Raw genomic sequence first — 14566 nt, forward strand, 5'->3', positions numbered from 1 at the left:
AAAGTATTTGATCCCCTGCTGATTTTGTACGTTTGACCACTGACAAAGAAATTAAAGAGCTCTCCTTGGAGAGCTCTTTGGTCTTGGCCATGTTGGAGAGTTTGGAATCTGATTGATTGCTTCTGTGGACAGGTGTCTTTTGTACAGTTAACAAACTGAGATTAGGAGCACTCCCTTTAAGAGTGTGCTCCTAATCTCAGCTCATTACCTGTATAAACGACACCTGGGAGCCAGAAATATTTCTGATTGAGAGGGGGTCAAATACTTATTTCCCTCATTAAAATGCAAATCAATTTATAACATTTTTGACATGCGCTATTCTGTCTCTCACTGTTCAAATAAACCTATCATTAAACTTATAGACTGATCATTTCTTTGTCAGTGGGCAAACGTACAAAATCAGCAGGGGATCAAATACTTTTTTCCCTCAACGGACACAGTGACAGTGCGCACCGGGAAAGAAAGGCCACAGTCAGATATAGCTGAAACTTCACAGCTTGACATGTATGATGAAATCCTGGTTGAGACAGAACAAATGAACAACGAAACAGCAAGTAAGTGAAAGAAATAGGTTTTGATGATCTTTTACTGGTAATGGGGACATACGTAAATGCAAACAAAATTAACTTTTTGGTCAGTGTGGTGTGTGTAACCTTTGTTTAACTAGGCAAGTCAGTTAAGAACAAAATTCTTATTTACAATGATGGCCAAACCCGGACGACACTGGGCCAATTGTGCACCGCCCTATAGGACTCCCAATCACGGCCGGATTTGATACAGCCTGGATTCGAACCAGGGACTGTAGTGACGCCTCTTGCACTGAGATACATTGCCTTAGACCGCTAGTTCTGTGTGTGTGTGAACTATTTAACTGTACTAGAATGCTTAAACGGACGCAAAGTTTTTAAATATCGGTATCGTTTTTTTGGCAAGGATAATATCGGATATCGGTCAAATATGTAAATTGGTGCATCCCTAGTCTATACTTACTTATTTTTCAGAGGGCATTTGCGTATACTCCTTTTTTAATACCAACATGTTACAAGCAGGCCACCATAGTGTTCTTGGGCACCGGGACTAAGGTAACCTGCCTAAAGGACTACCGCCCCGTAGCACTCACGTCTGTAGCCATGAAATGCTTTGAAAGGCTGGTCATGGCTCACGTCAACACCATCATCCCAGAAACCCTAGGACCCACTCCAATTTGCATACCACCCCAACAGATGATGCAATCTCTATTGCACTCCACATTGCCCTTTCCCACCTGGACAAAAGGAACACCTACGTAAGAATGCTATTCATTGACTACAGCTCAGCGTTCAACACCATAGTGCCCTCAAAGCTCATTACTAAGCGAAGGACCCTGGGACTAAACACCTCTCTCTGCAACTGGATCCCAGACATCCTGACGGGTAGGTAACAACACATCTACCACGTTTATCCTCAACCCGGGGGCCCCTTAGGGGTGCATGCTCAGTCCCCTCCTGTACTCTCTGTTCACCCATAACTGCATGGCCAGGCATGACTCCAACACCATTAAGTTTGCCGACGACACAACAGTGGTAGGCCTGATCACCGACAACGATGAGACAACTTATAGGGAGGTTGTTATCCTGGCCGTGTATAAGACAGTAGTTTTTTGGAATTGTTAGTTATTACTGCATTGTCGGAACTAGAAGCACAAGCATTTCGCTACACTCGCATTAACATCTGCTAACCATGTGTATGTGACAAATAAAATTTGATTTGATTTGATTTAATGCCTTTAGCTGCTAGACAATGGAGTAAAGTTTAAAGAAAACCAATAGAACAGGAGAACGCATGAGTAAATCATTGTGAAACAATTGCCTCCATGTTTCTATGATGGGATTTTGGCTATAGGCTACTTTCAAGCAAGCAAGTAATGCATGCCGCATAATGAAGTAAACGTACAAGTTACAAACAATTAAGGAACAGGAAAAATATAGCGACGCTAATGAGCTAAGGGAGAGAACAGGAAAGGAGGGGTAGAGGACAATTGTTTAGCTGCTCTGGTCTGGGGTGAGACTTCTAGCACTCAGAGTAACCGATAGAAACAGAGACTCCAGACTGGTAGTAGGCCAATTCACATGTCCATTCATGCATCTAATGTACAGTTACAGTCCAGGGCAACTTCTAGTCTAGTCAGACATGCTGTTTGTGAACAATGAAATATGATTTCAAATACTATAATTTGCAAGCCCTTACAAAACTCTTTGAAGAATGTATATTTGATGTGTTTAGAGTAGTAGCCTAAGCATAGTTAGTTATTTTTTTCATGATCATCAATGCAACGTCATGATTTTACATTTATCAACACCATGAGTGTTTTCTGTCTACCGGTATATACAGATTCTGTACTTGGATGCAGCTACCAACAACAGGGCATCAACGGCTTTAAACTTTTTCAATCCACGGTGTGCAATCAAAGCATGTCTTTTTATCAGACAAATGAAACATATATCATCATTAATACAGCTGTGACAGTAATAACAAAACCCCAAAAAATAGGTATCACATCAATGTAAAACTCTACTTACCACTTCTACATAAATATTTTTTCTTTATTTAACTAGGCAAGTCAGTTAAGAACAAATTCTTATTTTCAATGACGGCCAAGGAACAGTGGGTTAACTGCCTGTTCAGGGGCAGAATGGCAGATTTGTACCTTGTCAGCTCGGGGGTTTGAACTTGCAACCTCCAGGTTACCAGTCCAACGCTCTAACCACTAGGCTAACATGCATAGAATGTTTTTAATAGCCATCTTGCAACATCCTTTGTTGATTTAGCTGTCTTCCACCTGTGTGTGCACAATGAGGAAAAGTCCTTGGGTGCATTTGTTTCCAAGTGAAATGTTTACTTCATGTTCCCTTCCCTCGTTTTGTTACCATCACACCTGCTTCTGAAGTCCGAGTTTTGATGTGCCACATAAAAGGTAAACCATGTGCTACAGATAACATTAATAAATTGGATATGCTAACAATCCTGTACTTTGTCAGAGTTGAACATCTATGGCGTGATGTCTGGGTTGCAGTCACCTGTATCTACTATTTGCTTCACACACTTGAATAAAATGGACTGCTTGACATCTGAAAACACACGGCACCTCTTCTGGTCTACACTTTGTTTCTCCCACACCTCCAAGCAGCCCTCAAAACCTTTGTTGCAGGCTGGAAAAATCATCATCTACGGACAGAGACAAATCGCAGTCCAGAGCAGCTTTGGCTATGGGATAAAGTCAAAACCCAATTTGAGGAAGACAACCTTGAGGTGATTGATTTGCTTTTTGTAAATGATTGTCATTTTTTATGTCTGCCTTTTCAATATGATACTCCCTTTTGTGTCCAATGCACAGGAAACAGTCAAACCCTAAGCAACAGTTGTATGTGTTAGCAATAGAGCGAGCTCGCCAACTTGTAGTTCTAAAAACCAGAAATGAGTTACCTGGTTTGTTTAGCCATTGTACAACATGAATGGGGAAAGATTAGAGTTTGTGGATAAATACCGAAAATAATGTCACAGGTTAATACAGGCTTAGGAAATCTAACACATTTTGTTCTATGAGATATCCGTCAGTTAACATGACCATTCTGAAACCTAGTAAAAAAAAAAAAAACTAATAATGTTTAACACCTGCAGCAATCATATTCATGAATGAAATCCTCCAACAGGCCCTTAATATCAGGAATCAGTCATAAGTACCCCTGGTGCACTGTTAAATGATTTATCCACTTAAACAAAAATAGTAATTCAAAGGAGCATAAAGTTCAGTAGGTCAGTGTCACAGAATGCCATAAACAAGTGATAAGTAAACATTATGCCATTTTACAGATTTAAAATGATCAATCTGCAGTTGCTACATACATTGGGCTTGCAAATTAATGATTTTTGAAGACTAACTATAAATGCCTCATTAATTCAACTCTTACACCGTCAGAAATCAAAATATAAACTTGTTTTATTCCAATTCTTGTAAACAAAGTAATGTAAACAAACACTATATTGCCTCAAAACATGGTTAAAACTATAATTTTGATATGGATGGCCAGTCCTTGCATACATAGCTCGGTCTACGTATTTGAAAGAGGTTATATTACTCGACCCATCCCTCATCTTTTTACCGAAACAGGGCAGGGAGAACAGTTGATTGCCCCTTTTAAAAAGACATTCCAGGATTATAAGTTTGCCAGGGGAAAAAAAGTGTATGTTCTTGATTTTATCAAAGTTGAACTTGAATATAGATTGTTGGGAATGTCTCCCAATGATCTGTCTCTATAAAACACAAAACCAAGCTACTGTCAGGATAGTGGCAAGTAGAAGTGCTTGAGTGTGTCAACATTAGACTAGCCCAAAACCTGTGTCACTAGTGGCTATGCATGCCTCAAGTGCAATGCAAAACAGTGGTTCGATTCAGTGGTTCCCTGGAAACAAATGGACGACTTCAGGAGATCTCCACGCACCAACTCCAAATCTCAAACTCCAAATCGCAAATTAATTGCTATCCCGTCCAGAACTTATGGAGTTGCACAAGTGTCTTTGGTGACGCTAAAAGAGAAGAAATGACTTCTGTATGCATATGGCAATAATGGTGAGCAGCAACAGTGCATTACTGAAAGGCCACTACTGAGGATATGAAACAAATAGGTAAGCTTGCTGAAAGCAGTCTTTAACAAAGACTATTGTTCAGAAAACGATCTCTGGAAAAGGTTGATTAACACATGCTGTAGTAGACGGTAGAATAGCCATTTGCTGTTCTCGGCTGTGACCTCAGGGATGTCCCACATGTCAGCCAAACACCAGATTACAGCTCAGCAGCACATGTCAAAAGTGACTTATTTTTCACTTCAATTTGTATAGCTAATACATCCATCCTGCTGATATCACTACATCTTTATTGTAATACATACAAGCTCAATCGTTTTCCGTTACTCAACATAATCAGATGTGTCACGTATCTCCAAAAATGCTGATGTACCTGCACTCAGGAAGACATTCTTTTCAAATGCAGTGTTTATTGTTACATGAATGATCCGTTTGAAGTTCAGTGTCACCATGTGAGAAAACTATAGGCTCAAAATTCAAAAAGGCCCACACACCTGAGCAATCCTGTTGCCGATAACAATGAGATCTGGAAAGAAATGAGAAACCCACACACTGATCTTGCTAGTATCACTTTATCACTTACGTGTCAGCCTATTGGCCTTCACCAGAGGCAGACACGTAAAATGTTGTAAAATAAAACTAGCAGTGTGCGGATTTGTCCTTTCAAGAGAACTATAGCCTAAAATAATATAATTGATCAACATACCACAGTTCATGTGGAAGCCTGTTTGCAACGTATGCACAGCGAAACTTATGAAGTCTTGACTGACCCAGTCTCCGAAGGCAGCATCCCCTATAACACAAGTAGGTTTTGAAATAGGTTCAAACAGTTTGTCAGACATTGCAGAACTGACGAGTCCAAAAAAGACATGCAAATGACACGTTGCAGTCTACCTTCTAATACGCAGCAAAGGGTGCTAGCGCAATCGACTTTATGGGACTTGTAAAAGCAGATTATCAACTTTTCTCTGTCCTAAACACTGCCACGAATGTCCATGGTGAAACTTAAGAGCTTTTTCTTGCTCCTGGAGTAACATCCTCCTGAAGCGCACAGCTGCCCTCGAAGGATGACCTGTCGGTCTTCCATTCTGGAAAAATAAAAAAGACAAACCATAGGGAAATAATTCATGTGTTTAAAAAAGGTACAGGGGGAAGAATGTGAATCTGAGACTAAAGTGCCTAGGTTGGGTAAAATAAATGCAATATTACAGCTCTTTGAGATCAGGATAATCAATGATCATCAGTAAAGGATAATAGATCATCCTTGGATAATGCAAGACCCATGTACAGGTAACCAGTGCATTCGGAAAGTATTCAGACCCCTTGACTTTTTCCACATTGTTACGTTACAGCCTTATTCTAAAATGGATTAAATAAATACAAATCTCCACACAATACCCCATAATATTTTTTTAGTTGCACATCTATTCAAACTAAAAAACTGAAATATCACATTTACATAAATATTCAGACCCTTTACTCAGTACTTTGTTGAAGCACCTTTGGCAGCGATTACAGCCTACAAGCTTGGCACACCTGTATTTGGGGAGTTTCTGACATTCTTCTCTGTAGATCCTCTCAAGCTCAGTCAGGTTGGAAGGGGAGTGTCTCTGCACAGCTATTTTTAGGTCTTTCTATAGAATGTTCGATCGGGTTCAAATCCGGCCACTCAAGGACATCATTGTGCTGTTGGAAGGTGAAACTTCATCCAGGTCTGAGGTCCTGAGTGCTCTGGAGCAGGTTTTCATCAAGGATCTCACTGTATTTCGCTCCATTCATCTTTCCTGACTAGTCTCCCAGTCCCTGCCGCTAAAAAAACATACCCACAGCATGATGCTGCCACCACCATGCTTCACTGTAAGGATGGTGCCAGGTTTCCTCCAGATGTGACACTTGACGTTCAGGCCAAAATCTTGGTTTCATCAGTCAAGAGAATCTGGTTTCTCATGATGTGAGAGTCTTTAGGTGCCTTTTGACAAACTCCAAGTGGGCTGTCATGTGCCTTATTCTGAGGAGTGGCTTCCGTCTGGCCACTCTACCATAAAGGCCTCATTGGTGGAGTGCTGCAGAGATGGGAGAATCTTCCAGAAGGACAACCATCTCCACAGAGGAACTCTGGAGCTCGGTCAGAGTGACCATTGGGATCTTGATCACCTCTCTGACCAAGGCCCTTCTCCCAAAATTGCTCTGTTTTGACATGCCGCCAGCTCTAGGAAGAGTCTTGGTGGTTCCAAACTTCTTCCATTGAAGAATGATGGAGGCCACGGTGTTTTTGGAGACCTTCAATGCTGCAGAATTTTTTGGTACCCTTCCCCAGATCTGTGCCACACAATCCCGTCTCGGAGTTCTACAGACAATTCCTTTTGACCTCATGGCATCGTTTTTGCTCTGACATGCACTGACAACTGTGTGCCTTTCCAAATCATGTAAATTAAAAAGATTGGACCACAGGTTGACTCCAATCAAGTTGTAAAAACAGCTCAAGGATGATCAATGGAAACAGGATGCACCTGAGCTGAAAACATTTTCATCCATTTTAGAATAAGGCTGTAACGTAACAAAATGTGGAAAAAGGGAAGGCGTCTGAATACTTTCCGAATGCACGGTACATTTAACGTCAGCCTACATACAAATATATAATTTCCTCTATTGCTCTCTGTAACTACCTTGGACAGGATGTAACCACTATACAGACTATCGGTTTGAACTCTTTAGTAGTAAAATATTATCCATGGTAACGACAATAGAATAAGCAATACTATCATTGACACTGGGGTCGTGTTAAGAGTCCAGAAATCTGCATTTTCAACCATTTCAACTGCGTTTTATATTGAAAGTCAATCGTTTTTTTGGCTTCAATAAAATGACCAGGGACATGTAACTATAGTACTTTCATTCCCGTTTGTGACACAAAAATGTGTCTGATGCCAAGCATAAATAACATTAAGAAACATTTTACATCTGCATTTACAAAACGCAGCAAGATATTTCTTATGCGTTCTTTTTTTCTGCGTGAAAAACACCGAATTTTGTGTTAACGTGACAAGACATGAACCCCTACATCAGTTTAGTCACATCGCGCTTAAAGACATAACTGTGAAACAAAACAGTTAAAACCAAACCAGGATCTGGTGCTTTGTGTGATGGGCCAGCTACACACTCTTCAGAGGCACTCCCCTCCTTGGGCACCCCCTTCCACAGCACCCCCTTCAAGGATTTTGACACCTCTGTGGACAATCTTTCAAACAAACAAATAATATGTATTTAAACAAAGCATGTCATGAAATTCCTAGTTTTCCATATTTATGAGATGCATTGTCCTTTGCTTTCAAACTACTTCACCTCAGATCAGTCATGCTGTATACGTAATAAAAAGCCTAATTGAAATAGAAACCGATCAGATTATCAATATGTCAGTGTCATTAACAGCTGTACCTTTCGCCACAGAAACATTCATGATGTTGTATGAAATCTCTTGAGAATTATTTTCCACATATTGGAGTGCAGTCCTGAAAGAGGAAGGGGTTGTTTTGAAAAAATGTAATTGCTGTTAGTTTGTAAAATTTCTCAGCTAATAGGAATTGTTGGTGGTTAGTTAATTAGACCAGAACTTTTACTATTAGATATGCTGTGTTTCAAACAACGCTGTGATCATAGGTAAGAGACAACATGAACACATGTAATGTAATAAAAATGATGAACAATGACATTTAACTCAGGGTTCTATGCTCTAGAATGAGAGATAGATAGAAGACTGTGGGCAACACTATGTTTGCATAGTTCTCCTGTAAAAGTTACTGCATACAAACATGAAGATTAGCTAGATCTGGTATCATCTAGGGATGACAAATCAGACTCACCAATTAGCCATCTTTTATTCATACGTGACATTTTGAAAACATATAGCTAACTAGCTAAAGCCACAATCTAGCTGACGTAAATTACCACTGTGGTGGGGTAGGATCTGGCTAAAGATAATCTAACTTGCTAATGACAAATAACTAGCTAGTTAGCTAACGGGAGCTGACGAGCCAATGGATGAACTTGGAGGATGTATCTAACTATAGGGATGAACATTATATCGTGCTATGGTTACACACATGATCATATACGAAGGTGATAACAATCACTTCATACAAACTGTGAAAGCAAACTTTCCAGAACTCACCTACGGTCGAGCGCCTGCCATCTTCCTCCATCAGGTCGTCCTGGTCAGCTCTTGTTGTTGCATGCAGTTTGGTTGATGGAACAAGACAGCCAATAATATTGTTTTTGAAAGAGGGAACTGATTGGTCAGGTGTTGAAGGTCCTGCCCCCAATTTTTTCCTTGCGAAACACTGTCTATAAATGTACGAATCTCTGGGTGTGTGACAGTATCGACAGAAATCTGAGAACGCGTAGATTCAAAATCTGCAAGTGTGTTCAAAGCAGAATATTCATGGTCATAAATGGAACTTTTATAATTCTGAAAATAAATTATCCTTGCCAATTTTATAAAATGTGTTCAAGTGTCAAGTCTGCGATAGTTGTTACATTTATTCACACATCAAGCATGCGAAATTAAGATTACACATTTGCAAATCGTAATTGCAACCACAAATCTAAAATACAAACTCACTTAATGCTGTCATCATTACAGCATGGCGAGCAACATGGCGCCGACAGAGATGGTCGCCTCGCTTCGAGTCCTTAGGAAACTATGCAGTATTTTTTTAATGTATTATTTCTTACATTGTTACACCAGGAAATCTTAAGTCTTATGACATACAGCCGGGAAGACCAATTGGATATGAGAGCGACATCAACTTACCATCATTACGACCAGGAATACGACTTTCCCAAAGCGAATCCTCTGTTTGGAGCACCACCCAATGGATCTAATCCTAGAAGCCGACCCAAAACAACAGCACCGCAGAAGGAGCAGACTGAGCGGCCTTGTCAGGCTCCATAGACGTGCACATCGCCCACCTCTTCCGACTATACTACTCGCCAATGTCCAGTCTCTTGATAACAAGGTAGACGAAATTCGAGCAACGGTTGCCTTCCAGAGAGACATCAGAGATTGTAACATTCTCTGTTTCACAGAAACATGGCTCTCTCGGGATATGCTGTCGGGATCGGTTCAGCCAGCAGGCTTCTCCATGCATCGCGCCGACAGAAATAAACACCTCTCTGGGAAGAGGATGGGCGGGGGTGTATGCTTATGATTACACCATGAGTCGTTAATCATTAACAACATACAGGAACTCAAGTCCTTCTGCTCACCCGACCTAGAATTCCTTACAATCAAATGCCGGCCATATTTCCTCCCAAGAGAAATCTTGTCAGTTATCGTCACAGCTGTGTACATTCCCCCTCAAGCAGATACCAAGATGGCCCTCAAGGAACTTCACTGGACTCTATGTAAACTGGAAACCATATATCCTGAGGCTGCATTTATCGTAGCTGTGGATTTTAACAAAAAATTAATGTCACACTTCCAGACAAACTAAACACCTTCTTTGCCCGCTTTGAGGATAATACAGTGCCCCCGTCGTGGCTCGCTAACAAGGACTGCCCCCCCCCCCCACCTTCTCCGTGGCCGACGTGATTAAAACATTTGAACGTGTTAACCCTCGCAAGGCTGCTGTCCCAGACGGCATCCCTAGCCGCGTCCTCAGAGCATGAGCAGACCAGCTGGCTGGTGTGTTTATGGACATATTCAATCGCTCCCTATCCCAGTCCGCTGTCCCCACATGCTTTAAGATGTCCACCATTGTTCCTGTACCCAAGAAGGCAAAGATAACTGAACTAAATGACTACCGCCCCGTAGCACTCACTTCTGTCATCATGAAGTGCTTTGAGAGACTAGTCAAGTATCATATCACCTCCACTTTACTGGCCACTCTAGACCCACTTCAGTTTGCATACCACCCCAACAGGTCCACAGACAATGCAATCACCATCACACTGCCCTATGTAAGAATGCTGTTCATTGACTATAGCTCAGCATTCAGATTACCAACAACGACGAGACAGCCTACAGGGAAGAGGTGAGGGCACTCGGAGTGTGGTGTCAAGAAAACAACCTCTCACTCAACGTCAACAAAAAACAAAGGAGATCATTGTGGACTTCAGGAAACATCAAAGGGACAGCAGTGGAGAAGGTGGAAAGAATTAAGTTCCTCTGCGTACACATCACAGACAAACTGAAATGGTCCACCCACACAGACAGTGTGGTGAAGAAGGCGCAGCAGCACTTCTTCAACCTCGGGAGGCTGAAGAAATTTGGCTTGTGACCCAAAACCCTTACCAACTTTTACAGATGGGGCGGCATGTAGCCTAGGGTTAGAGCGTTGGACTAGTAACAGAAAGGTTGCAAGATCAAATCCCCAAGCTGACAAGGTAAAAATCTGTTGTTCTGCCCCTGAACAAGGCAGTTAACCCACAGTTCCTAGGCCGTCATGGAAAATAAGAATTTGTTCTGAACTGACTTGCCTAGTTAAATAACGGTAAAAAAATTAAGATACACAATCGAGGGCATCCTGTCAGGCTGTATCACGGCAACTGCACTGCTCTCAACCGCAAGGCTCTCCAGAGGGTGGTGCGGTCTGCACAACACATTACAGGGGAAAACTGACTGCCCTCCACACCTACAGCACCCGATGTCACAGGAAGGCCATCAAGGACAACAACCAACCGAGCCACTGCCTGTTCACACAGCTATCATCCAAAAGGTGATGTCAATACAGGTGCATCAAAGCTAGATGCCATCAGACTGCTAAACAGCAATCACTAACTCAGACTGGGTCTCAATCTATGCAGCAGCCTATCACTGGCCACTTTAATAAATGTATCACTAGTCACTTTAATAATGTTTACATATCTTACATTATGTATATACTGTATTTTATACAACCTACTGCACATGCCTATGCCGCTCATCCATATATGTACATATTCTCATTCACCCCTTTGGATTTGTGTGTATTAGGTAGTTGTTGGGGAACTGTTAGATTACTTGTTAGATGTCGGAACTGTCGGAACTGCACTGTCGGAACTAGAAGCACAAGCATTTCGCTACACTCGCATTAACATCTGCTAACCATGTGTATGCAACAAATCAATTTTGATTTGATTATAATCCCAAAGAATTCCCCTGTTGTTGACTGTTCATGAAGGGGGAAGGGAGTAGGATATATGGCACATATTTGCATGTGCTTGAGAAAGTCTACAAATTCGAATGAATGGCCTACTGTGCAAGACCTTTTCCAGTGAAGATTTATGGATGTAATTTTTGTTTAGTGGCACAAATTCACATTGCGACTGTGCGCAATTAGCCTTAAATATTTCCAAACATTGCCTATAATTTGCATTTAGGCGCACATTCATACCAGGATGAGAAGCATGTAACTCAGCTGTCATTTATCCCATTCTAAAACTGAAATGTGTGAGTTGTTGGCTAATCTTAAAAGACTGTGGTGCCATGGTCCAATTTGGGCATGTGCGACATCATCATCCAATTCAATTTCCAGTAGCAATTGGTTTTCTGGTCCCTTTGGCACTCTAGTAGCATATCCACGTGGCATGCCAATATCAATCTATTTGATATTAGGAATCTTAACTGTAGGAGATCAAAATCAAGGGTCAAGTAAGACCTAGACTTCGATCCATCCAAACCATTGACCGCATGCGAACACCAAATTACAGAGCGGCTATTTTGAATCAATGTACAGCAACAGCACTCGAGAACACAACTCTTCGACTAGGATCTACCGCGGTGAGAAAACAGTTTGCCTGCCTCTACTGTCTGTTATTATTGTTGAAGATGATCTTCTTGGCTCAAATAGCCTACTTCCCGTCAAAAAATACATAGGTTACATTTAGTTTAATTTACGTCCAGTCTCATTATAAAAACACTGACATAATAGGAAAGCAACACAATTAGCCTATTGTTTTTCAGTTGACTGTCACATTGCTCAGCAAATTAAGGTCGGCTAGAAAGGCTTGTTTACCTTACACATAAACACGTTGGCAAGCCACCCATAACGCAAGTTTCTTACCTTTTGAGGTTAAGTATTATTACTGACGGCCATTACTTCGCTTCGACCATTTTTAGCCTTTCTCCCACATCATACACAAACCAGCTGGAACTCCTAGCCTCTGCCTTGGAGTAACAATATCGCGTTCTCGGTGGGGTGGGAGGAGACAGGATGTAAGAGCCTTGATGCGGTTATGTTCATGACAGATTGCATTACGAATAGTCATATTTTGGTCCGTTGGTACTGTCAATCCAGACCAATCTGTCGTGGAATGAGGGGTAGAAAAATCTGCTTGATTATGACTTTTTTTTTTTAATAGAGTGGTCAAAGAAATTGCAATGTGAGGCGTACTTCCTTGTATGATGGACGGTTTATTTTCTCTGAGCTGAACTAGCAGTCATATTTACCAGTATAAGGTTACATTACATGCTCGGGAATGGCCAGCACAGTTTATCCGATTTGGCATTACTGTACAAGCCGCTTCTATGAGGGATCAAACCTGCCATAATTAGAAATAATTGAATAAATGCACACATAAATAAACAAATATATGAATAAATACATATACATATGTATAAATATAAATAAATGCACGCATAAAAAATATTAATTGATACATGGATAAATGATGCAAACATACATAGATACATACTTATTTAAATAATTCATCCCACTTTCATTTTATTCATTTATATTATTTCTGCATTTCTTCCTCCAATATGTTAATGAAGGGGTGTCAAACAAACGTATGTGGATGGTATCTAACACACCATTGGTTGATCAATGCACGGCGCATTTGCCTGGGGTGCGTTCAGTTTTGAAACAGTGCTGTACTGAATGACCAGTTGAAAAACTGTGATTATGGTGACCCAGAGGCCAATTGTCTATGTTGTGCTGCACCAGGAGTCTCTGTTATCACCTGAACTCTGGTGAAGTCGTTAGGCAACTTCCTCCAAATTGTAAAACATGTATGGGTTCACCTCTGTGTCCCTTGTAGCAGCTAGCTGACACAAGTTTTTGAAAACAGGTAATCTGTAGAGGCGTTGTTTGTGTTAGACAGCACTGTGAAGTCTCTGGCTACCGCTCGCCTGATTGCAGCCATACTTGCCAGAAAAACTGGGCTAATGTAGCTATCTACGGGTTGTACATCTCTCTTTTTGGACCATCTGAGCCAGGCAAAAGCAAGATGTTGCACAGTGACATTGATCAACCAATGGTGTCCACCCACAGACGTTTGATTGACAAATATATAAATGAATGAAATATATAAATGAATGAAAGTGTGAATATTTAGACGATACAAAGATCAATCATTTAATACATACAAATATGTGGAGAAAAAGGAATGAACTTTGGTCACTATTTTTGTATTTCATTTATTTATGTGTGCATTTATTGATTTATAAATGTTTCTATTTAGAGTGCATTTGGAAAGTATTCAGACCCCTTTACTTTTTCAACATTTTTTAAACGTTACAGCCTTATTCTAAAATGGATTAAATCAATTGTTTTCCTCATCAATCTACACACATATTGACAAAGTGAAAAGTGAAAAACCTTATTTACATAACTATTCAGACCCTTTGCTATGACACTCGAAACTGAGCTCTGGTGCATCATGTTAGAGGTTTCTACAACTTGATTGGAGTCAACCTGTGGTAAATTCAATTGATTGGACTACATTTTTATTTGCTTTTTTTTAACCTTTATTTAAAACAATCAAGTCAGTCAAGAACAAATTCTTATGTACAATGACATCCTACAATGATTTGGAAAGGCACACACCTGTCTCTATAAGGTCCCACAGTTGACAGTATATGTCAGAGCAAAAACCAAGCCATGAGGGCGAAGGAATTGTTCGTAGAGCTCTGAGACAGAATTGTAATTGAGGCACAGATTTGGGGAAGGGTACCAACAAATGTCTG

The 14566-nt window shown here is 40.7% G+C and overlaps 1 protein-coding gene across 2 annotated transcripts in view; it reads right to left on the bottom strand.

Moving 5' to 3' along the window:
- The window catches only part of LOC109870275 (monocarboxylate transporter 6), a 33429-nt gene extending 20591 nt beyond the window's left edge, over positions 1 to 12838 (bottom strand). Inside the window, exon 1 of one of the 2 annotated variants that reach the window (XM_020460708.2) lies at positions 12663 to 12838. The gene's annotated coding sequence lies outside the window, so the exon portion shown is untranslated. The remainder of the gene's footprint in view (positions 1 to 12662) is intronic. The other variant, XM_020460709.2, reaches the window with a different exon arrangement.
- Between the last annotated feature and the right edge of the window lie 1728 nt (positions 12839 to 14566).

Source organism: Oncorhynchus kisutch, linkage group LG25 (genome assembly GCF_002021735.2).
Source record: "Oncorhynchus kisutch isolate 150728-3 linkage group LG25, Okis_V2, whole genome shotgun sequence".
In the NCBI taxonomy this organism is placed as follows: domain Eukaryota; kingdom Metazoa; phylum Chordata; class Actinopteri; order Salmoniformes; family Salmonidae; genus Oncorhynchus; species Oncorhynchus kisutch.